Source organism: Geotrypetes seraphini, chromosome 2 (assembly GCF_902459505.1).
Source record: "Geotrypetes seraphini chromosome 2, aGeoSer1.1, whole genome shotgun sequence".
In the NCBI taxonomy this organism is placed as follows: domain Eukaryota; kingdom Metazoa; phylum Chordata; class Amphibia; order Gymnophiona; family Dermophiidae; genus Geotrypetes; species Geotrypetes seraphini.
In genome coordinates, this window is record NC_047085.1 from 528,625,783 (window position 1) to 528,652,100 (window position 26,318).

At 43.7% G+C, this 26,318-nt stretch overlaps 1 pseudogene; it reads right to left on the minus strand.

The window, feature by feature from the left end:
• Nucleotides 1-26,318, minus strand: part of LOC117354784 — a 183,025-nt pseudogene that overhangs the window by 56,788 nt on the left and 99,919 nt on the right.

Below are 26,318 nucleotides of genomic sequence, written 5' to 3' on the forward strand. Positions count from 1 at the left end.
AAAACCCAACTGGCTGGGGGGTCCCCTAGGATAGAGAACCACTGCCAAAGAGGAACAATGATCTTGAGCTCTAAAACAAGAAAGCCCGGCTATCTGGACCCGAAGAGATGCTACAGTGGGGCCTTTATCAAGTCCAGCTTGCAGAAAGGTAAGAATCACAGAGATTGAAGCTAAATACAGGTCCTGAGCACACCAATATTGGAAAGCTTTCCACGCTTTAGTGTAAGCAGAAACTGTGGACAACTTCTCAAGACTTGAGAAGAGTGTCAATAACCACTTCAGAATAACCTTTGTGTTCTAAGGCTGCACGCACAAGAGCCATGCCATAAGAGCAAAGCGTCTGAGGTCCTCTATGCATACCAGACCCTGCATAAGCAGGTTTGGATGGGCACTCAGCTGAATGCACCAACCCTTGCAAAGACACATCAGATCTGCGTACTATGGTCTGCAAGGCCAATCTGGATCCACCAGAATGACTTGGCCAAGATGGACTGCGAGTTGCCGAACGACTCGGCCTATCATGGGCCAAGGGATTGTTCTCCCTTGAGAAAAGGAGACTGCGAGGGGATATATTTTCGAAACTTTCAAAATACTGAAAGGAATCGACAAAATAAAGCAGGAAAAAAAATTATTTACAATGTCCAATGTGACACGGACAAGAGGACATGGACTGAAGCTAAGGGGGGCAAATCCAGGACAAATATCAGGAAGTTCTGCTTCACGCAACGAGTAGTGGACACATGGAATGCTCTCCCAGAGGAGGTTATTACAGAATCCACCATTCTAGGATTTAAAAGCAAACTAGATGCACATCTCCTTACAAGAGGCATAGAGGGATATGGGTGACTAAAATTACACCAGGTGTACACCTGGCTGGGCCTCTGCATGTGCGGATCGCCGGACTTGATGGACCGAAGGTCTGATCCGGAGATGGCAGTTCTTATGTTCTTAAGGAGGAAAGACATACAGGAGAATCTCCTGAGGCCAAGGCTGCACTAAAGCGTCGAGACCCTTGTTTCTGCGCTTGGATCTTTGACTGAAGAAATAATCCACTTTCTTGTTCTTCGCCGTGGCCATGAGGTTGAAGCGGGGCTGGCCCCAGTGCCGCACTATGGCTCAGAACTCCATTGCAGACAGGGCCAACATGCCTGGATCCAGAGTCTCTGCTAAGAAAGTTGGCTTGAATATTGTCTACTCCTGTCACATATGTTACTGATAACACCTGGAGGTGACATTCCACCCACAGAAACAGAAGGCGGGCTTCCTGAGCCAGGGGGGTGCTCTTGGTCCCTCCCTGGCAATTGGCATTGGCTACTGCCGTTGCATTGTCAGAGAAGACCCTGACCACTTGGCCCTCCAGAGTCTTCTGCAATCGCATCAGAGCCAACCGAATGGCTCTCAATTCCAACCAGCTGATTGACCATTTCCTCTGAGAGGGTGTCCAACACTCCTGGACTGGACAATAGAAACATAGAAATGTGACGGCAGAAAAGGGCTATAGCCCATCAAGTCTGCCCACTCTTCTGACCCACCCCATTAAGTCTGAGTGCTAATGACCTAGTTCCTTAACTCTACCCTCGTAGGGATCCCACGTGTTTGTCCCATTTATTCTTAAAGTCAAGCACGCTGGTGGCCTTGATCACCTGCATTGGAAGCTTGGTCCAGTGATCTAGTACCTTTTCTGTGAAGAAATACTTCCTGGTGTCACCATTAAATTTCCCTCCTCTGAGTTTGAGCGGATGCCCCCTTGTGACCGAGGGACCTCTGGGAAAGAAGATGTCATCTTCCACCTCGACACGTCCTGTGATGTATTTACATTACATTACTGGCTTATATTCCGCCTAAGTTCTAAGCGGATTACATCAGAAAGATAGCTGGACATTTCCAGGAAGAGAAATACAATTAAAGAAGTTGGTCCTAGTACAACAAAAAAGATAGCTGGACTTTTCCAGTAAAAGGAATACAATTGAAGGCGTAAGGTCTAAAGCAATTTTGATGAGATGATTCTAAGAGGGGGTGAGAGGGGAAAAGGGAGGGATTAGGATGTTTGGGTGAATTTCTTGAATAGTAGGGTCTTGATTTCTTTGCGGAAAGCCTTGAGGTCAGTTGAGGCTGTCAGTAGGTTGGTGATGGTGGGATCCAGTTTAGCTGCATGTGTTGCTAGTAAGTTGTCATACATCTTTTTGCGTTTAGTTCCTTTAAAAGGGGGGTAGGAGAAAGGGGATTGGGTTCTCCTCTGTCTGGTTGAGAGGTTCCTGTTTAGACGGTTGTTTAGGTGGGTGGGTGCCGTTCCGTTTAATGTTTTGAATAACATGCAGTATAGTTTGAATTGGATGCGGGCTTGTATTGGAAGCCAGTGTGAGTCTAGGAAGGCGTTGGTGATGTGGTCAAATTTTCCAAGGGAATAGATCATTCTTAGGGCAGTGTTCTGCACGGTCTGTAGTTGTTTTATTAGGTAGGTGGGACAGGAAAGGTAGAGGATATTGCAATAATCCAATAGACTTAGGACTAGGTATTGGCCTATGAGTCTGAATTGTTCTTTTTCAAAGAATTTTCTGATTTTGCGAAGGTTGCGCATGGTGAAGAATGCTTTGTGTGATTTTGTTGATTTGCACCTGAAGAGTGCAACCTCTGTGTACTGTTACTCCAAGGAGTTTGAGAGTGGGTTGTAAGGGATATTTGGTGGTTTTTATTTCTAGCTCAGTTATAGAAGGGGTTTTGTCCTTTTCAAGCAGTAGAAAATTAGTTTTATCTGGGTTGAGCTTCAGTTTGTGTTCTGTCATCCATTTTTCCACTGCTTCTAGAGTTTTTTCCAGGATGCCTGATTTGGTGGGGTCTTGTGTGTTAAAGGGGAGGAGTATGGTGATATCGTCTGCATAGCTGAATGAAGTTACTTTGAGTTTGTCTAACAGGGTACCGAGGAGTGGAAATGTAAAGATTGAAGAGCATGGGTGACAGTGGGGAACCTTGGGGTACTCCGCAGGGATTGGTCCAAGGCTCCGATATAAGATCCTTTGTTTTTACTCTGTATGTTCTTGTTTTAAGGAATCCTTGAAACCAGTTGTATACTTCGCCTGAGATCCCTATTGCTTCTAATATCTGAAGAAGTATAGTGTGGTCGACCAGGTCAAATGCGGCAAAGAGGTCGAGTTGAATTATCAGCATCCTTCTTCCTTTGCTAAGGTGCTATCTGGCTATGTCTAGAAGGGAAACTAGCAGTGTCTCAGTGCTGTGGTTCGATCTGAACCCCGATTGAGTTAGGTGAAGTAGGTTGTGGTCTTCAAGGTAGTTGGTGAGGTATTTGGCAACCAGACCTTCTATTAGTTTAACATATAATGGAATTGAGGCGATGGGTCGGTAGTTGGAGGGGGTGTCTATTGGTCCTTTGGGATCTTTCAGTATTGGGGTGATTATGATTTCCCCTAGGTCTTGTGGGAATTGGCCTTCCGTGAGAGTTGTTTGGATCCATTGCAAGAGGCAAGCTCTAAATTTGGGGGATGCATTTATCAGTAAATATGAGGGGCAATTGTTCAGGTCGCATGACGCTCGACTGCGTTTTCTATAGAGTCGGTTCATGTCCAACCATTGCACCTTTGTAAAGTTAGACCAGTGCCTGTCAGCTGCAGTGGCTTCTTCTGTTGTAGGTTTTATTATGATCTCGTCTAGGAGGGTTGGTGAGTTGTTGAAGGAGGCTCTAATATTGGCGATCTTGTTCTTGAAATGGTCCGCTAGTTGGGTGGCCATTGGAGGGTGGATTCCTTGAGTGGTTAGGAATAGTTGAGTGTCGGTGAGGTTCTTCACAAGTTGGAAGTAGTTTCTTTGTGTCTAAGGATTCTGTGCCTATTGGTTTGGAGTAATAAGCTCTTCGTTTTTCCTTAAGTTTGATCTTGTATTGTTTTATTAGGTTTCTCCAAGCTACTTTGGTTGGTTCTTGGTTCTTTTTTGCCATGCTCTTTCGAGTTGTCTGCAGTGTCTTTTTAGTTGAAGAAGTTTCTGTGTCGAAGTTCTGTGGAAGTGAGCCTTGATGATGTACACAGGCAGATAGAAAACTTAAAACTGACAAATCCCGGGTCCGGACGGAATCCATACCAGGGTTCTGAAGGAATTAAAGGAGGAGATAGCGAAACTACTGCAGCAAATTTGCAACCTATCCTTGAAAACAGGCATGATCCCGGAGGATTGGAAGATAGCCAATGTCACGCCCATCTTAAAAAGGGATCAAGAGGTGACCGGGAAACTACAGACCAGTGAGTTTGACCTCGGTTCCGGGGAAACTGGCGGAAGCACTGATTAAGAAACACATCGATGAACATCTGGAAAGAAACGAACTTTTGAAAACAACCCAACATGGTTTTCTGCAGGGGGAGATCGTGGCCTAACGAACTTATTGCACTTCTTCGAAGGAATTAACAAACGGATGGACAGAGGAGACCCCATAGACATCATATACCTTGATTTCCAAAAAGCCTTTGACAAGGTGCCTCACGAACGTCTACTCCGGAAACTGAAGAACCATGGAGTGGACGGAGACGTACATAGATGGATCAGAAACTGGTTGGCGGGTAGGAAGCAGAGGGTAGGGGTAAAAGGCCACTACTCGGACTGGATGAGGGTCACGAGTGGTGTTCCGCAGGGCTCAGTGCTCGGGCCGCTGCTATTTAATATATTCATAAATGATCTAGAAACAGGCACGAAGTGTGAGATAATAAAATTTGCGGACGATACAAAACTATTTAGTGGAGCTGGGACTAAGAGGAATGTGAAGAATTGCAAAGGGACTTGAACAAATTGGGGGGAATGGGCGGCGAGATGGCAGATGAAGTTCAACGTTGAGAAATGTAAAGTATTGCATGTTGGAAACAGAAACCCGAGGTACAACTATACGATGGGAGGGATATTATTGAATGAGAGTAACCAAGAAAGGGACTTGGGGGTAATGGTGGACATGACAATGAAGCCGACGGCACAGTGCGCAACAGCCGCTAAGAAAGCAAATAGAATGCTAGGCATAATCAAGAAGGGTATTACGACAAGGACAAAGAAGTTATCCTGCCATTGTATCGGGCGATGGTGCGCCCCGTATCTGGAATACTGCGTCCAATATTGGTCTCCGTACCTTAGGAAGGATATGGCGGTTACTCGAGAGGGTTCAGAGGGAGAGCGACACGCTTGATAAAAGGGATGGAAAACCTCTCATACGCTGAGAGATTGATAGAAACTGGGTCTCTTTTCCCTGGAGAAGAGGAGACTTAGAGGGGATATGATAGAGACTTATAAGATCATGAAGGGCATAGAGAGAGTAGAGAAGGACAGATTCTTCAAACTTTCGAAAAATAAAAGAACAAGAGGACACTTGGAAAAGTTGAAAGGGGACAGATTTAAAACGAATGCTAGGAAGTTCTTCTTTACCCAACGAGTGGTGGACACCTGGAATGCGCTTCCAGAGGGCGTAATAGGGCAGAGTACAGTACAGGGGTTTAAGAAAGGATTGGACAATTTCCTGCTGGAAAAGGGGATAGAAGGGTATAGATAGATGATTCTGCACAGGTCCTGGACCTGTTGGGCCGCCGCGTGTGCGGACTGCTGGGCACGATGGACCTCTGGTCTGACCCAGCAGAGGCATTGCTTATGTTCTTATGTATGAACCATTTGTCTGAAGATCTGCAGAGTTTGTGTTTTGTCTTTTCTGGGGCTAGTCCGTTCAAGGTTGTTTCGCTCAGGGAGCGCCACTGGTGAATGAATACATTGTGGTCTATGGAGGCGATTGAGGGGTCTACTGTGGTCCAGAATGTAGAAGGGTCGATTTTTGGTCGGGTTTTGAAGGAGGTTTTGTGGGTTTCGTGCTTGTTTGTGCTTTGAGTCCAGTTGATGTTGAAGGTGAATTTGAAGTGGTCTGACCAGAGGGAGGGGTGCCAGGCCACATTGGAGATATGAATGTTTGGTGCGTGGGGGTGTTGGGACATATAAGCTGCAATATCAAGTTGGTGGCCTTTTTCATGAGTGGGTTGAGGATACAGAATTTGGTAGGAGAGTGCATTGAGGTATGAGATTATGCCAGCAGCTTGTTTGGAGGAGGTGTCTTCTAGGTGGAGATTTATGTCTCTGAGGAGCAGGTTGTGTGTTGAGGTTAATGAATTCCGGAAGATGAAATCTTCAAGATCGTGTTTTGTGGTGTTCCATTTTCCTGGAGCTATGTAGCAGAGGATGCAGGTTAGGGTGTCTTTGAGTGAGTTACTAGAAAGTTGGACGGCAAGCAGGTCTGATTGTGGGGTGGAGTGTTTGTCTAGGACAGTGATGGTAAGGTTGTTTTTTACTAGGATGGCCAGACCGCCCCCTCGCTTTTTTTCTTGGCAGACTAATTCAAGTTTGTATCCCTTGGGGCAAAATTCTGTAATGCTTCGGTCCGAGTAGGAGGATAGCCAGGTTTCGGATAGGAAAAGGTAGCCTAACTGTTCATTAACTATCCAGTCTTTTATTAGGTCTGCCTTTGGGCTGATTGATCTTATGTTCATGTATGCACAGGGGATTGAGAAACGATGTTTGTGGTAGTTGGGGCTAATCTGTGGGTGAAGGAGGTTCTTGGGTGTATGGGGGAGTTTGTGACCCGACTTCTTTGTGTTGGGGGGTGGTTTTCGTCCCCATGTGGGTGGGATGCTTTCTTGTGAGGCTGTTGTGCATTCTATCAGGTTTCTTGTCTGGTGAAGTTTCTTGGGTGATTGTGTCTGCCTATATGTTGTTGTCACTATTGGTATTGGCGAAAAGTGGTGGCCTGCTGTTCTCCAGTTTGTTGAGAGTAGGGAGAGAAGTAATAGGGTGCATAGGAGTTTGGTAGTGGGAGGTGACATTGTTGTTGGATAGAGGATGGAGAGTGACTGGAAGGTTCAATGCAGTAGCAAAAGATGAGAGCTGTGGGAGAGCTGGAACTGAGGACAGTTGAGAACCGGCCAGTAGCTCTTCTCTAGTTGAGATCCGCGTGGTTTCGGTGACCTGGGGAGGGGGGGGGGGGCCAGAGCTGGCTCACAACACCCAGTTAAAGTTGGGCAGCCAGATAAGAGACCTGCACTGGCAGGAGGCTTTTGGCGATCCCCGGTGGCTGGAGGAAGCAGGGACTCTAAGAGAGCAGAGTCCTCCTACTTGAATGGCGTCGGGCGGAGGAAGGAGGGACAAGATGGCAGAAACTTCCTCCTTCCTCTGCCTAGGATGTCGCTGGGGGGAGAGGTTTTTGGTGGCCCTCAAAGGCTGAAGAAAATCCGGCGCTAAAGTCGGGCTGAGTCGGTGATCCCTGGTGGCTGGAGGAAGCAGGGGCTCTAAGAGAAGAACAGAGTCCTCCTGCTTGAACGGCGTCGAGCGGAGGAAGGAGGGACAGATGGCAGAAACTTCCTCCTTCCTCTGCCTAGGAAGTCGCTGGGGGGAGAGACTTTCGGTGGCCCTCAAGGGCTGAAGAAATCCGTAAGGGGTAATAAGTGGCAATGAGAAACAATGAATCAAACTTGGTAGCAGGATATTAACACGTAGGGGTAATAAGTGGCAATGAGAAACAAAAAATCAGAACAACTGGAGATCAAGTTAAAAATTGGGTAAATAGGCTCAGACACTCCTCTCCTCGAATTTAAATGTCTCAATCATGTCCCCCCTTTCCCTGCGTTCCTCTAGAGTGTAGAGCTGCAATTTGTTTAGTCTTTCTTCGTACGGGAGACCTTTAAGCCCGGAGATCATCCTAGTGGCCATCCGTTGAACCGACTCAACTCTAAGCACATCTTTATGGTAATGTGGCCTCCAGAATTGCACACAGTATTCCAGATGAGGTCTGACCATGGTTCTGTATAGTGGCATTATGACTTCAGGTTTGCGGCTGATGAAGCTTCTACTGATACATCCCATCATTTGCCTTGCCTTGGATGAGGCCTTCTCTACTTCTTTGGCAGCCTTCATGTCTGCACTGACGATTACTCCCAAGTCTCGTTCTTCTGAAGTCCTAGCTAATGTTTCTCCATTTAAGGTGTAAGTTTTGCATGGATTTCCACTGCCGAGATGCGTGACCTTACATTTCTTAGCGTTGAAGCCCAGCTGCCATGTCGAGGACCAGTTTTCCAACGTAAGCAGATCCTGCGTCATACTATCCTGCCGATTGCTTTCACTTACTATATTACATATTTTGGCGTCATCGGCGAATAGTGTTACTTTACCCTGAAGCCCTCGGGACAAGTCCCTTATGAATATGTTAAAAAGGAATGGACCCAGGACTGAGCCCTGTGGCACTCCACTGGTCACATCCGATGTCTCAGAAAGGGTGCCGTTGACCACCACCCTCTGAATGACTGCAGTGGGCTCCCCAGCCCCGAAGACTGGCATCTGTCATCACCATGATCTAGGAGGCAATTCGCAGCGGTACACCACTTCAAAGCAACTGCGGGAGAAGCCAGCAATTCATGCTGGCTCGAGCCTCCAGAGTCCAAGAAAGACAGGACTGTAAAGTATCTCTATGCAGAGCCCAGTGAGAGAGCAGGGCGTGCTGGAGAAAACACATGGGCGCCCTCACCTATGGCATTAAATCTATAGTGGCTGCCATTGATCCCAGAACCTAAAGATAGGCCCACGCCAAAGGAGTCGGTAGCTGTAGAAGGGAAGAAATCTGGACACACAGTTTCAGTCTGCGCACCTCTGGAAGATAGACATGGACCGCAGCCATATCAAAAAGAACTTCCAGTGACTGCGTGGACATCAGATTGATCTTTCTGTACAGAATCTTACCTGTACTACATAGTTCATGATCTAGTACAGGTCCTCCAGCGCCTGGTGGCCTGATCCTCCGTGCACCAACCCTCAGCAAACGAGGGAGCCCTGATCAGCTAGTCGTCCAAGTAAGGGTGAACCTGCAGACCCATTTTTCATAGGTAAGCTGCTATGACCACCATTACCTTGGTGAAGGTACGGGGAGCCATTGCCAGCACAAAAGGCAGAGCCGAGAACTGGCAATGCTGTTCCAGGATATGAAACCACAAGTATTTGTGATGGGCTGGAAAAATTAGAGTGTGCAAGTAGGCTTCTGTAAGATCCAGAGAGGCAAGGAACTCTCCTGGGGCCACCACTGCAATGATCGATTGCACCATCTACATGTGAAAGTGTGGAACCTTGAAAGCTGCATTCACATATTGAAGATCCAGAATAGGCCTTCAATCTTCGGAGCCTTTCTTTGGCACGATAAAGTATATAGTGTATCTGCCTGAGCCTGAGAATTCGGGTAACACTGGCTCTATAGCTTGAACCTTGAGTGCCTTGTCCATCCACCCCATGGGAGAGTCCATAAACCAGTACATCAAAGGTCAGGCAAATTCCAGCTTGTACCCCTCCTTGAATGGCTGCCTTGAGTTCTCGTGGTCCAGTGGTGTACCGAGCATGAGCAAGCTTTTTGCGCTCCTGCCCAGCCCTGAGCTGCTCCCTGAATGGCTGCCGCCAGTCCCACTAGAACTGGTGGCAACTATTCAGTGAGTGGCTTAGCGCCAGGCAGAAGCACAAAAAGCTTACTCCTGCCTGGTACACCACTGGACTGCAAGAACTCGCAGCAGCCATTCAGAGGGGCTCAGCATGGGGCAGGTGTGCAGAAATCTCGATCCTGCCCGGTAAACCGCTGGGCCACCAGGGATTCAAAAAGGTACATGGGGGGGGAGGGGGGGGAAGGTAAAATTGTCAGAGTTGGCCGGGATAGGAGACGGGAGAGATCCCTTCTGTCCCAGCCCACCAGGTCATACAGCAGGCTGGCGGAGGCCTGCAACAAGTTTGGGAGGGGGGCAGGTGGGTGCTGACCTGAATATAAGATGAGACCCCCATTTTTGGGCCATTTTTTGGGGCACAAAAATCTCATCTTATATTCGAGTATATATAGTACATTAGATATATTGTGAGCCCACCAGGACAGATAGGGAAAATGCTTGAGTACCTGAATAAATTCATGTAAACCATTCTGAGCTTCCCTAGGAGAATGGTATAGAAAATTGAATGAATGAATAAATAATCCCCCCATATAAGATAGTAGAGAGGAAAGGCCTCACCCCATCCCAGTAAGTTACAGAAAGAAGCATACACAACACACACCGTCTCACTTCTCACCTTCATATGGGTGATCTGATCCTGCTCCCAGTTAAAACGCTTCATTTGGTTTTCTTCTAGTTCCAATCGTGTCTTCACATATTGATCATAATTACCCTGCAGATAAAAGGTAAACATTTATACTGTTTACTGTATTAAACAGCATTTTCTCTATTTCAGGACAGACAAAACCAAATTTCACAAAGTTGTATTTTTATTGGAAGCCCTATTTGTCTGTTATCTAACCTAATGGTAATAATAATAATAATAATAACTTTATTCTTATATACCGCCAACAATCTTGTGACTTCTAGGCGGTTTACAATAAAAGAAACTGTAAATACAATCAAGTGAAACTTTACGAACAGCTAATTAAAGAGTATAGCAGTGTATATTTCGTACAATGAATTAGATAATATAGCAGTGTACATCTGATAACTTTAATAATGTTAACGTCAGTTTGTGTGGTGCAAGGCCAGGAAGTGCCAAGTTGTTTACACAGAAGTAGAATATTCCGTAAGTTCATAGAGTGATCATATTTAGCGATTGGGGGTTGGGGTTAGCAGTTTGCACGTTCAGGTATGTGGTGATGTTATGAGGGGGGTTGATGTTCCGGTTCGTTACCTAGGTATTTCAAGAATAGGTAAGTTTTTAGGTAGTCTCTCACCCTCCCTCAACATATTTTTCTTTCAGATGCTGAAGTAGGACTGCAGAAGACAAACACCTCCCTGCCGCTGAAATTTAAAATCTTTGGCCTGCCCTGGAAGTGTTCTTTCTGCAGCATCCTGCCTACGTGGGAAGAGGAAGTGCTGCAGAAAGAACACTTCAGGGGCAGGCTGACGGCAGGAGGCTGGCTTTGTTGCGCCATTGGCTGCACGAAGATTTTTAATTTCAGCAGCAGGGAGGTGGTAGGTGGAGGAGTCGGGAACTGGGGACAGGTCGTACCACATGATCCAGCTGAGAGGGGAGGGCTGAAAACATTAGATCTACATTTCAACCCTCCGATCATTCAATATCATCTACTCCCTCTTGCTCAGTTACACAAAATTTCTGCGTACCACTTTCCAAATGTGCTAACTTTAGACTCCTCTCATTTTTGGAACTTCAGCGAATAATCAATTCTATGAATACACAAAATGCGAGCACTGACTCAATTCCTCCAACGATTCTTAAACGATACTTTGCAACATTCAGTCCCCATATTCTAAAATTAGTTTCTACAAGTTTGACAACAAGCTCTGTTCCAAAATCTTGGAAGGAAGCCCTTATCCATCCAATCATAAAGGACTCAAAAATTAGTGCTGCCGAATGTACAAATTATCGCCCCATTTCTAATATCCCCTTCTTATCAAAAGTTACCGAAAAGATCGTCTTCAATCAAATATCCAATTTCATAGAAAGCATTAATTTACACCTAAATTAGACTGGATTTAGAAAATATCATTCAACTGAACTCTCTTTAATTGGTCTTCTCATTAACATTAATTACCACCTAGACCACCATAATTCTATCTTACTAATTTCTCTTGACTTATGTTCCGCTTTATTTAGATTTTTATCCCGTCCTCCCAGTAGCTCATAACGGTCTACAAGCAAACATTCACAGTGGAGTACATTTGGACAATACAAAGACTATACAGTAGTTTAAAAGGACTATAAAGTAATTTAAGTACAGTAGTTTAAATACAAGGACTATACAGTAATTTAAGTACAGGTTAAAAGTGGACTATACAGCAATTTAAGTAGAAGTTTAGAATGGAGAAGAGAGGGGAGAGGGGAGATGGTTTAAGGGGGGTGAGGCGTAGACTGTGGTTGAATTTTAGTTGAAGAGGAGGGTCTTTACCACTTTCCGGAAGGTCATCAATGAGTTCTATAGTCTGACTTGTGGGGGGGAGTTGGTTCCGGAGTTGGGGGATGAAGTGGCTGTAGGAGCGTTTGCGGGCGGTTTCTGACAGGAGGGACCTTCCTGGGGGTAGCATAGGCGTTTCTCCATTTCTGAGCGGAGGAGACAGGTGGGGATGTACAGGGTTAGCTTAGATTTTATGTAAGAACATAAGAAATTCCTCTACTGGGTCAGACCTGAGTTCCATCGTGCCCAGCAGTCCGCTCACGCGGCGGCCAAACAGGTCCAGGACATGTGCAGTAATCCTCTATCTATAACCCTCTATCCCCTTTTCCAGCAGGAAATTGTCCAATTCCTTCTTGAACCCCAGTACCGTACTCTGCCCTATTACGCCCTCTGGAAGCGCCTTCCAGGTGTCCACCACACGTTGGGTAAAGAAGAACTTCCTAGCATTCGTTTTGAATCTGTCCCCTTTCACTTTTCTGAATGTCCTCTTGTTCTTTTATTATTTGAAAGTTTGAAGAATCTGTCCCTCTCTACTCTCTCTATGCCCTTCATGATCTTATAAGTCTCTATCATATCCCTTCTAAGTCTTCTCTTCTCCAGGGAAAAGAGTCCCAGTTTTTCCAATCTCTCAGCGTATGAAAGGTTTTCCATCCCTTTTATCAGATGCGTCGTTCTCCTCAAGTTTCAAGTTTATTATATTATTTGATTAAACGCTTTTCAGGATACAAAGCGTTTTACAAAGAACCCTCTCGAGTATCTCCATATCCTTCTTAAGGTACGGCGACCAATATTGGATGCAGTACTCCAGATGCGGACGCACCATCGCTCGATACAATGGCAAGATAACTTCTTTCGTTCTGGTTGTAATACCCTTTTTGATGATGCCTAGCATTCTATTTGCCTTCTTAGCGGCTGCTGCGCACTGTGCCGTCTGCTTCATTGTCAAGTCCACCATTACCCCCAAATCCCTTTCTTGGGTACTCTCATTTGAAAACATCCCTCCCATCGTATAGTTGTACCTCGGGTTTCTGTTTCCCACATGTAATACTTTACATTTCTCAACATTGAACTTCATATGCCATCTCGTCTCCCATTCCCCTAGTTTGTTCAAGTCCCTTTGCAGTTCTTCACAGTCCTCTTTAGTCCAAGCTCTACTAAATAGTTTGGTGTCGTCCGCAAATTTTATTATCTCACACTTCATCCCTAGGTAGGGGTAAATTCTTTTATGTGCTATTACCAGGGCCTTGAATGCACAGAGTTGGTTAATTGGAAGCCAGTGTTCAGCACGGAGGGCTGGGGAGATGGGATCGTGGTAGTTGAGGATGTGTAGGAGGCGGATTGCTGCATTTTGTACCCGCTGGAGGCGCTTGAGATCTTTTTTGGCTACTCCATTAAATAGGGAGTTGCAGTAATCCATCCTGGAGAGGACATAGGCGTAGAGGAGTTGGGCTAGGTCAGATGTGGAGATGTAGGGTTTTATCCTTCTCAGTTGGCGGAGGTAGTAGAAGGAGGTAGAGACTACTTGAGATATTTGGGTGGACAGGTGGCCGTCTAATGTCACTCCTAGGCTGCGTACTTGATCTGCTGCAGTTAGTAAGGTGGAGTCCCATGATAGTGTTGGGCGTGTGTATTTGGTACTTTTTTCTGATCCATAAAAGTTTGGTCTTGAAGGCGTTCAGCTGTAGTTTGTTGTTTGTCATCCAGGTTTTCATGTCAGAGAGGCAGTATTGGTGGTTGGTGATTTCGGATGATCGGTTTTCACCTAGTGGGAGGAGCAGCTGGATGTCATTGACGTAGGAGTGGATTTTAACGTTGTACTTCTGGGCTATATTAATGACAGGTCTAATATAGAGGTTAAATAGGAGGGGGGATAGAAGGGCGCCTTGGGGAACGCCATATTTGATAGGCTTGGTGTTAGATTTGTGTGTCCCTGGTAGGACTGTTTGGGCTGTTTGGTGAAGGAAGGAGGTGAACCACTGGAGGGCAGAGTCCTTGATTCCAAGGTCATAGAGTCTGGATAAGAGGAGGTGGTGGTTGACAGTGTCAAAGGCAGCGCTGAGGTCAAGTAGGGCGTCGCTGCCTTTGTCGAGTATCGACCAGCTGTCATTAATGATATCCAGGAGTGCTGACTCTGTGCTGTGGCCTGTTTGGAAGCCGGATTGTGCAGGGGACAGGGCAGCTTGTTCTTCAATGAAAGGGTGTAATCGGTGGAATACTATTCATTCTAGGAGTTTGGAGACAAATCGGAGGTTGGAGACTGGGCGGTAGTTGCTGGGTTCATTAGGGTCGAGGGTGGGTTTTTTGAGAGTGGGTTTGATAATAGTTGACTTACAGCTGAGGTGCTGTCCCTGTGGAGAGGGAGGAGTTAATGATGGGGAAGATAGATTCTGCCATGGCTTCTTCTGTGGACAGAAGTTACATAGAAACATAGAAGATGATGGCAGATAAGGGCCATAGCCCATCAGGTGTGCCCACTCTCCTGACCCACCCCCAAGTCTAATATCCTAGGGATCCCACTCCTGGTGACAGGTTTCCTTGGCTTAACTCTCTAAGGGATCCCACATGGGCATCCCATTTGCTCTTAAATTCTTGCACGCTGTTTGCCTCGATCACCTGCACTGGGAGCTCGTTCCAAGGATCAACCACTCTCTCGGTGAAGAAATATTTGCTAGTGTCGCCATGAAATTTCCCGCCCCTGAGTTTGAGCGGATGCCCTCTTGTGGCTGAAGGTCCTTTGAGAAAGAGAATCTCTTCTTCCATCTCGATACGGCCGGTAATATACTTAAACATCTCGATCATGTCTCCTCTCTCCCTACGTTCCTCGAGTGAGTACAGCCGTAAATTTTTCAGCCGTTCCTTGTACGATAGATCCTTGAGCCCCGAGACCATCCTGGTGGCCATTCGTTGCACCGACTCTACTCTTAGCACATCTTTTCAGTAGTGTGGCCTCCAGAATTGCACACAGTATTCCAAATGAGGCCTCACCATGGTTCTGTATAATGGCATTATGACTTCAGGCTTCCGGCTTCTGTTGGGTTGTTGTGGCTTTTTCCTTGGGCATTTCTGAAGAGTTGGTTTGTGAGGGCGAACAGCTGTTTGGATCTAACTGAGGCTATCTGTAGAAAGTGAGAGTAGTAGGCTTTCTTCACTTCTAGGATGGCAGCTTTGTAGGTGACAGATGTGTTTTTCCAGTGGGCTTTGATTTCTGAATTTAGGTGTTTGATCCAGTTTCTTTCTGCTTTCCTCAGTGATCTTTTAATAGATCAGAGGTCACTGGTGTACCAGGGAGCAGGTGTTTTGTTGGAGGTTATTCGTGTTGTTTTTGTCTGAGCGAGGCTGTTATAGAGAGATTGGATGTTTGAGTGCCACGTGGAGGCTGCTAGGTCGATGGAGTGGGGATGTTGGGTGCAGGTTTTGTTTAGGTTGCGAATGCCTACGGCCATAACTGAAGGGTTGACTGAATTAGGGAGTTGGCGTCGGGTGGGTGGGATAGGGTCTTTTCGCAGAGCTGGGGTAGATTCAAGTGAGAGTTGGAATTCAATGAGGTGGTGGTCTGACCATGGGACAGATGTAGTGGTGCAGATTGTTTGTTAAGGCTCTGCAGTCGGGTCTCTAAGGGTGACGATTAAGTCTAAGATGTTGCCTGCTGAGTGAGTAGGGGTGGTTACAGCTTGGTGAAATCCCAGGTCGGTGAGGGAGGAGAAGAAGCTGTCACTTTGTCCTGAGGTGTTGGGGTAGTCTGGGAAGTTGAAGTCTCCCAGGAAGGTCACGTGTTTGTGAGAGATGGATAGTTCAGTGATGAATTCGAAGAGGGCCTCTAGGGTTTCTGCTGGGGAGTTGGGGGCTCTGTAAAGTAATATGAGGGTGATTTTGTATTTGTGGCCTATGGTGAAAGCAAGAGCTTCTAGGGTGGGAATGTTGATAGAGCTTATCAGTTTTGGTGTGGTGGAGGTCTTGACGATGGTAGTCACTCCACCTCCTTTCCCAGAGGTGTGTGAGCAGGTTAGGGCCTGGTAGCCTGGAGGACACAATTCGCTTAGTGCAATCCCATCGTTGTCTTGGAGCCAGGTTTCAATGATCATGAGGGTGTCCCAAGTGTTGTCATAGATGAGGTTGTGGAGGAGGAAGGTTTTATTGTTAAATGATCTTGCATTGATGAGTGCAAATATGAAAGTACTGCTGGTAGGGGCTGGTGGGGAGGGTAGGATGGGAATGAGGTTGGCAGGGTTCCTTGTACGGTTGTTTGTGTGTTGGGAGGCGAGATCACTGTGTCTGCCTTGGCCTGTAATGATGGGAATGGTGAAGTATAGTGTTGTAAGGAGGGTTGGGGGATGTGGTGGGAAGGGGGTAGGGAAGAGGGTGGCCTGGAAAGTTGGAGACATGATATGAGTGGTGGAGGTTTGTGAGGGTAGAGATGGTGCTGTTCTTTGGGGGGAAGAGTCTTAGTTGGTTTTTTGGTTCACGCTAGTAGCCCTTCGGCCGGGCTGCTGGAGAAGAGGCTTGTCTAGCAGTGAGGTAGTCTTGGAAGAGTCTTTGAAAGGTAGCGCCACAAGGTCACTTGGGAGCGGAGTTGTTTTTTTTTTTTTTTTGTTCAAAGGTAAGGCGGCTCAGCAAGGGTTTTGGAGGCGGAGTTGGTCTCTCACGCCTGGCCAACTCTTTCCTTGCAGCTGGAGCTGAATGGAGGATCGGGGCAGCTCCCGATAGCAGTGGAGCTGCCCTGCCGAAGAGATTCTTCTTTTTTTTAAAAAAAGAGCCGAGAAGAGCGGCTCAGCAAGGGCTGTTGGGGGCGGAGTTGGTCTCCCATGCCTGGCCAACTCTTTCCTTGCAGCTGGAGCTGAATGGAGGATCGGGGCAGCTCCCGATAGCAGTGGAGCTGCCCTGCCGAAGAGATTCTTCTTTTTTTTAAAAAAAGAGCCGAGAAGAGCGGCTCAGCAAGGGCTGTTGGGGGCGGAGTTGGTCTCCCATGCCTGGCCAACTCCTTCCCTTGCAGCTGGAGCCAAATGAAGAGTCAGGGCAGCTCCTGATAGCAATGGAGCTGCCCTGCTGAGGAGATTCTTCTTCTTTTTTTTTTTTTTTTTTCAAAAAAGAGCCGAGAAGAGCAGCTCAGCAAGGGCTGATGATATCATCCTTTGTTAATTCATCGACTATAGGAAATAGGGATTACTGGTCAAATCCTTAATTGGTTTATCTCATATTTCAAGGAACGCACTTCAAAAGTATCATTCAATGGCTCAAAATCTTACACATTTTCAAACAATTACGGTATACCTCAAGGATCCATACTCTCCCCACTTCTCTTTAATATTTTCCTGGCTCCATTAATCATGCTAGGACAATCAATTGGTTTTACCGTCTACGTTTATGCAGACGATATCAAATTAATACATCCCTTCAATTTAGATAATCCAAATGATATTCTTACTATCAACAAAAAGCTCGACAAGATTCATGACTGGTTAAACACGAACAAATCATCACTCAATATCACTAAAACCAAAACAATGGTTTTTCCTTTCAAGAAAGATAGTTCTCTTCTCTCCTATTAAAATCAAATCTATTCCAATATAGGCAGTAAGCAGTATCAAGCTTCTAGGTATCACTTTGGATGAAGCTCTCACTTTCCATGATCATATAAGTACAGTTATAAGAAATTGTTTTTTATCATTTACAAATGATACACTCTCTAGCTAAATTTCTTGACATATCGGCTTTAAATACTTTAATCCAATCAACCGTGAGAATCTTACCCAATTACAATCATTTCTTTTTGATTTTGGTTCCTCAACTACAAACCCCCTGATTCTGGGAGATTTTAACATTCATTTTGACGATCCATAGTAACATAGTAGATGACGGCAGATAAAGACCCAAATGGCCCATCCAGTCTGCCCAACCTGATTCAGTTCCATTTTTTTTTTCATAGCTATTTCTGGGCAAGAATCCAAATCTCTGCCCAGTACTGTGCTTAGATTCCAACTCCTGAAGTCTCCGTCAAAGCTCACTCCAGCCCTTCTACACCATCCCAGCCATCGAAGCCCATCTCTAGTCCATCCTCACCCAAACGGCCATATACAGACACAGATCGTGCAAGTCTGCCCATTCCTTTCTTTGGAAAATAATTTGTTCTACAAAATCTACATGGAGCTCATTAGTATTAAAATTAGCATTCTTTGTAATACACAGCAGGGAATTCTCACCTCTTACTGTGCACATTTTTCCAGCAAGTCTGGAGTTTCCAGTAGCTGTTTGTGCATGTTTTGTGTGTGTGTTCCATCCGCGCCTATGGTCAGAATGCATCTGTTAGGCGCGGGATACACACTCATACAAAACATGCACAACAGCTGCATCTATATCATGTGTAGATCCTAACAATATCTACACTAAAGAAATTCTGTCTCACATTAACCATCTTTATTTATTTATTTTTTATTTGTTTATTTATTTAGATTTATATCCCGTCCTCCCAGTAGCTCAGAACGGTCTACAAGTAAACATACACAATGGATCTATGTCCATTAAGAACATAAGAAGTTGCCTCCGCTGGGTCAGACCAGAGGTCCATCGTGCCCAGCAGTCCGCACCCGCGGTGGCCCATCAGGTCCATGACCTGTTAGGTGGTCCCTGACTTTTCCTATAACCTATCTCTACTTCTATCTGTACCCCTCAATCCCCTTATCCTTCAGAAATTTATCTAAACCTTCCTTGAACCCCCGTAGCATGCTCTGCCCTATCACAACCTCCAGGAGCGCATTCCATGTGTCCACCACCCTCTGAGTAAAGAAGAACTTCCTAGCATTTGTTCTAAACCTGTCCCCTTTCAATTTCTCCGAGTGCCCCCTTGTACTTGTGGTTCCCCACAGTCTGAAGAATCTGTCCCTGTCTATCTTCAGGCGTGACATTTGCTATTTTCCAGTCCTCCGGGATCTCCCCAGTTTAAGGATAGGTTACATATTTGCTGGAATGTTTCCACTATTTCGTTTCTCAGTTCTTTTAGTACCCTTGGGTGGATTCCGTCTGGGCCCGGTGATTTGTCGCTCTGCAATCTATCTATCTGTCGGAGGACATCCTCTTGGCTTACCTCTATTTGCTCAAGTTTTTCATCTTGATCCCCACTTATGATTTCCTCGAGTTCTGGAACATTGGATGTGTCCTCACTCGTGAAGACACATCAAGCAGGACATACAATAGATATGGCTCTAATTCCCTCCTCTGCAATTGCCAATTATTTGACAAGTCCCTGTTTGCCAGTTCCCTGGTCAGATCACTACTTAGTCTCTATAACACTTACAGCTTCCCATATTAAAGCTCATACAACACACCAAACTATTAAGTTTAGATTCGATCTCCTCAGTCTTTCCGATTTAAAGACCAGCCCTCTGGACGATTTCCTATCTCAATGGAATGTATCTACAAAACTGCTATTAGAGGAACTAGCCCCGACGCAACTTAAATCCATTTCTGCATGAAAATTTTTGAATCCCTGGTTTACAGCAGAACTTGCTCTTATCAAAAAATAGCTTTGGTCATTAGAACGTAGGTGGAGAAAGGATAAAAACCAGACCAATATCGAAAAATTCAAAGAGCACTCAAGATTGTATAAATCAAAAATAAATCAGGCAAAATTGAAATATTACTCAGGCCAAATCTTGAAAGCCAAAAATTCCTCTGCACTTTATTCCATATTAAAATCGGTTACGTCTACTACCAAGAGACAAAACCAAATAACCAATACCTTACCTACTGCCCAGGAACTCGCAACCTATTTTATAGACAAAGTGAATAATATCAGGAAAAATCTTACTTTGAAAAATCATACAATAACAGATCAAGAACAAATTGAGCTAGGGTCACTATCCTCAAAATGCTCACAATTCAACCTACCAAATCTTATGGAGATTGAATCCCTCATTAAGACTATTAATATTAAGGGTTCCCAAGCAGTTTCAATCCACCCCTTTATTCTTAAACGTTACTTTGATATTTTCGGTCCTTTCATCCTTGCCCTAATTAATGAAAGTCTTCAGCAAAGCACCATGCCAAAGGCCTGGAAGGAAACAGTTATCCGCCCTATTATCAAGGATCAAAAAACTAGTCCCGAGGATAAATCGAACTACAGACCAATCGCAAATATTTCCTTCCTAGCAAAGCTGACTGAGAAGGTGGTATTCAATCAAATATCAGAATTCATAGAAAAAACCCAATATTTTACATCCGAATCAAACAGGTTTTAGACAGCATCACTCTACAGAGTACTCGCTGATTGGCATGTCTACCTCCATACTTTACTTTCTGGATCACCATCAATCTGTTCTTCTGATTTCTATTGATCTTTCATCTGCTTTTGATACGATTGATCACAATCTTCTGATAGACAGACTTCAATCTATTGGCATCACAGATCAGGTTCTTTCTTGGTTTATATCATACATTGCAGATCGTTCTTCTACTGTGTCTTTTAACAATTTAATTTCCGAAAGTTTTTCAATAACACATGATATTCCCCAAGGGTCCATTCTTTCACCACTTTTGTTTAATATTTTTCTTGCATCATTGATGACGCTCTGCCAATCCATTGGTTTTAACGTATTTGCTTATGCAGATGACATTCAGCTTTTACATCCTCTTGATACCAATAATCCCCTTGAAACGATAGCAATCAATAAGAAACTTGAACAGATACACCAATGGCTTGACGCTAATAGATTAGCGCTTAATGTTAACAAATCAAATGTTATACTATTTCCCTGGAAAGACAGTTCTAAGCTCATTTTCCCATCACTACCATGGGTACCACTCTACAGTCAATTAGCAGCATTAAGATTCTAGGGGTTATCTTTGATTATAAACTAACCTATCACGACCACATTAGTAGCATTGTTAAATCAACCTTTTTCAGACTTCGTCAAATTCGTTCAGTTTCGCAATTTCTATGTCCAAAGTCACTTAACATTCTAATCCATTCCTTGGTAATTTCTAAAATTGATTATTGCAAAGCCCTATTTAAGGGAATAGCCCAAAATGAAATCAAATGTTTACAGATTATTAAAAATGCTTCTATTAAACTTATATCGAAAGCTAGGAAGTTCGATCACGTGACACCTCTCCTTAAGAAAGCACATTTGCTCCCGGTAGCTCACCGGATAATATATAAACTAAGTCTGCTTACATTCAAATCATTACTTTATAAAACTCCTGCTTTTATATATAAACTACTGATTATTCAGATCGAATGAACAACATTTACTGATGATTCCCTCACTTAAAATTATTAATACATGGCGGCAATTCATTTTTTCTGTCACAGCCCCTCAAACATGGAACTCACTCCCTATTTACTTAAGGGAAGAACGCAACTTGGATAGATTTAAGAGCAAATTAAAAAGCTTTTTTTTTAAGGACGCATTCGATAATTAGTAAGCTCGTCTAATGGCATTATTTCAACTGTATTTTATAGCTTCTTGGAAGTACATTGATCTTTCCCTTCCTTTTGTTTTTTCCTTTGAATGTCTTATTTACTATCAAATAACTTGTATTTCCTTTCCCTATCTTTCCTTGTGTTTTAATATGTTTGTAATGTTAGTTTATAATATGTTTTGCAAGACTTAGTTTTTGTCATTTATTTTGTTGTCCCCTAAATTTAGTAATTTTATTGATATGTACATCGCTTCAAATTCTGATTAAGCGATCAATCAAATCCTTATTAAACTTGAAACTTCATTAGTCATATCTTGTCTGGATTATACACGAATACAGGATGTCTGGTGCGGTACTCGGATAGACCCCCCCAGGAAAGAGACCTGGGAGTATTGGTCGACAAGTCAATGAAGCCGTCCGCGCAATGTGCAGCAGCTGCGAAAAGGGCAAACAGAATGTTAGGAATGATTAAGAAGGGGATCACAAGTAGATCGGAGAAGGTTATTACCAAAAAAGAGTTAAAACGTCTACAAATAATCCAGAATACAGCAGTAAAAGTCAACTACAAGGCCAAAAAATTTGACCACGTAACTCCTCTTCTGATAAAAGCCCATTGGCTTCCCATCCATCACCGCGTCATCTATAAAACTATTATTGACTTTTAAAACAAGAAATACTGGACAGCCAGAATTCATTAATAAACTTTGGATACCAGACACTACATCGCTTTTTCTTCGTTCCTCGGAGCAAAATTTATTAGCAATCCCATCCCTGACCCATATTAATACTAGAAGAAACACTATCTTTTCAGTAGTTGCCCCATCCAGATGATTTAGACGTTCAAATACTTTAAGAGTATTAACGTAGAACAAAATATTTTCCAGAGAAAGGAAATTGGTAAAACCAGAGGACATAATTTGAGGTTGAGGGGTGGTAGATTCAAGAGCAATATTAGGAAATTCTACTTTACGGAGAGGGTGGTGGATGCCTGGAATGCGCTCCTGAGAGAGGTAATAATAATAATAATAACAACTTTATTTTTCTATACCACCATAGTCAAGCGACTTCTAGGCAGTTCACATTGAAAGAAGGCTGGACAGTCAGCAAATAACAATAAGTCTAAATAGAAAGCTTACATACTAATTAGAGTTCCATGGGTAAAGAATACATGAAAGGAGCTTCTTGAGAGAAAGAAAAATAATTTACAGCGGGGGATATCCTAGTGAGAGGGAGAGGACAGTTTTAGTCGAATTTGTCGAATAGGGCAGTGGTGGAAAGGAAAACAGTGAATGAGTTCAAAGAAGCGTGGGAGGAACACAGAGAATCTAGAATCAGAAAATAATTTTAAACATTGAACTAAGGCCAGTACTGGGCAGACTTGCACGGTCTGTGTCTGTATATGGCCGTTTGGGGGAGGATGGGCTGGAGAGGGCTTCAATAGCTGGGAGGGTTTAGATGGGTTGGAGTAGGTTTTAACGGATATTTCAGCAGTTAGAACCCAAGCACAGTACCTGGTAGAGCTTTGGATTCTTGCCCAGAAATAGCTAAGAAAAAATTTAAAAAATGTAAATTGAATCAGGTTGGGCAGACTGGATGGACCATTCGGGTCTTTATCTTTTATTTTTAAATTCTTTATTTATTTTTAATCTTACATCAAGTGTACAAATAATAAAACATTTGAAATTAAATACATCACTTGAATTTCTTTCTAATATAACATCAAATATATAAATTTATTCCCTTCCCACCCCCCTTTCCTTTAACATTTAATCAAAAATATACAATATAAATATTATTTTTCTTTTGATTAAACCCACAGTAAACTATAAACCACCCTCCTCCCCCCATTTGCAAATATACTTTCACTAGAAAATGGTGTCTATTCATTACATTCAGGTCTTTATCTGCCATCATCTACTATGTTACTATCCCTCTGGAACTCGGCACCAAATGCACTAAGAGAGATAACTAATCTTGAGAAATTTAAATTTTTTCTTAAGACATTTCTTTTCATAATTACCTTTCTGTATAGCAATTGCTCTTTCCATTTTAAAAATGTGACAAAGTGAATTCCACCAAAAAGAATAATTAAGATTTGTATAATTTTTCCAACTGTGCTGAATTGCCACCCCTGTCATTATTAATAGAAGTTTGTTATTATAAGATGAAATTTGACTTTATAAAGATCTGGGGGCCATTAGAGAATTATTGAAATGAATGAACATCGTTTTCCTTTCTGATGGATACATGTATTTTATTGGGGAGAGGGAGGGAAATTGGATGATTAATATTTTTATTTAATGTTTGGATTTCTGTATGTATTATGAAAATTTTCATTGAAGAATTGTTGGGTGGGGGGGAAAGGGTTATAATTTCTACTTTAATGGATTATATGTATAAGAATGTCAAGTGCTGTATATTTTTTTTAGTAATATAATGTTTTAATATTAATCACTTGTTTGTCAGTTTTAAAATGAATAAAGAATTTTGAAGAAAAAAAAAAGACATTTCTTTTCAAAGATGCCTTTCAAGTGTGAGTGTCCTTTTAAGGATTTTACTTTTTTTTTCTTTTATGAGCCAACTTTTATTGGACTTATTTGTTTTTAACCCCACCTTTTGTTTATACCTTTATAACTTTTTTCTTTAACCATTGTAATTCTCCCATTTTTTCCATTCGTGCCCGTCTGTCCAGTCGTGTATGTTTTTTTTTTTTTTTTTGTCTAATTGTTTGTTAATTTTGTTAAAGTTATGTTAAATTGTATTATCTGTTTTTAACCCTACTTTAAAATGTATAATCACCTTGAAATAAATGATAAGGTGGTGTATCAAATTTTTAATAAACTTGAAACTTGAATGAAGGACATGCTGCATGGGCTGTGGGGGAAGGGGGTTGGGAAAGCAAAAAGGACAGATGCTATATGGCTGGAAGGACAGAGGCAGCACAGGCTGGGAGTGCAGCACAGGCTGGGAGTTAGGAAGGGAGGGAAGGAAGAGAGGGAAGAGAAAAAAATTCTTGGACATAGGTGTTTGAAGTGGGAGGGAAAGAGATGGTATACATGTGGAAGAGGGAGAATTGTTGGACATGATAGTGGTGGAGAGGAGGGAGGGAGAAATTATGACTCAAAGGATGGAGAGATGTCAGATTCCGGAGAAAGGTGATGGAAGGAGGGAAGAGAGAGATGTCAGACCACTGGAATGGGAAGGAGAGGGAGAAAGAGATGCCAGACTTCAGGAAGGAGAGATGCCAGACTGCAGAAAGGAGAGAGAGGGAAATGCCAGACCACGGAAGGGAAGGAGGGGAGAGAGAGATGCCAGACTTCAGGAAGGAGAGATGCCAGACTGCAGAAAGGAGAGGAGAGAACTGTTAGACCTCGGGAAGAGGGAGGGAAAGAAAGAGAGATTCCAAACCATGGGAGAGAAGAGATTCCAAGCTATGGGAAGGAGAGGAGAAAGATTCCAGACCATAAGAGGGGGAAAGGGGGAAGACAAGAGTTGTCTGACCATGGGACAGGGATGAGATGGTGCATAGGGATGGAGGGGAAAGGGAGAAAGAGGGAGAAGATGGTGCACAGCAAATGGGTACAGCAGGGAAGAGATAAGAAGAAATGCTGATAGATGGGAATAGTGGAGAAGAAAGAAGGAGATGGTACACATGGATAGATTGGGAAGGGAAGACATGGCAAAGTAGATAGATTTTGAGAAGAAAGCAGAAAAATGGAAGAAAGTTGAATGTTAAAAAAAAGTTAGTGCTAAAGATAGATGTACTGTTAAAATATCTTTTGTAGAGCGTTAACATCTGCCACTCCAGTGGAAGCAAGACCTCTTTCTCCATGCAATGTGTTATGATTAAAATCTAAGCACCTTTACAGTGACGTATCGTTGTAGTGGCGCCTTGCTGAAGAGCTTATGAGCACATTTAAATATTTAAAAGCTTTTAAATGTTATCTGATGATATCAATTTGAGAGACTTGCCCAATATTGATGAGAGGGGGGTCTTTTGTTGTTTTGTTCCATTTTGAAAGTATTGCCCCCCCTCAAGTGGATTGCAATCTAAAATCCCCGGTCTGTCTGGTTCAAAGATAGATTTATGGCAGAAAAATAGCCAATGGATAAGTTGGACATGGATACACAGTTAAGAGCAGGCACCCACCACCCTCTCCGTAAAGTAGAATTTCCTAACATTGCTCTTGAATCTACCACCCCATAACCTCAAATTATGTCCTCTGGTTTTACCATTTTCCTTTCTCTGGAAAAGATTTGTTTTATGTTAATATCTTTCAAGTATTTGATCGTCTGAATCATATCTCCCCTGTCTCTCCTTTCCTCTAGGGCAGGGGAGTGTGTGGCGCAGTGGTTAAAGCTACAGCCTCAGCACCCTGGGGTTATGGGTTCAAACCCACGCTGCTCCTTGTGATACTGGGCAAGTCACTTAATCCCCCCATTGCCCCAGGTACATTAGGTAGATTGTGAGCCTGCCAGGACAGACAGGGAAAAATGCTTGAGTACCTGAATAAATTAATGTAAACCGTTCTGAGCTCCCTTGGGAGAACGGTATAGAAAATTGAATAAATAAATAAAAATAAATAAATAAATATTCAAGGCTTCCAGTCTTTCCTCATACATCTTCTGGTGCAAACCTCCTATCATTTTTGTCACCCTCCTCTGGACCACTTCAAGTCTTCATACGTCCTTCGCCAGATACGGTCTCCAAAACTGAACACAACACGCCAAGTGGGGCCTCACCAACGACCTGTACAGGGGCATCAATACCTTCTTCCTTCTACTGGCTACCCCTCTCTTTATACAGCCCAGCATCCTTCTGGCAGCAGCCAATGCCTTGTCGCACAGTTTTTTCGCCTTTAGATTTTCGGACACTATCACCCCAAGGTTCCTCTCCCCGTCCGTGCATATAGCTTCTCACCTCCCAGCATATACGGTTCCTTCCAATTATTAATCCACAAATGCATTA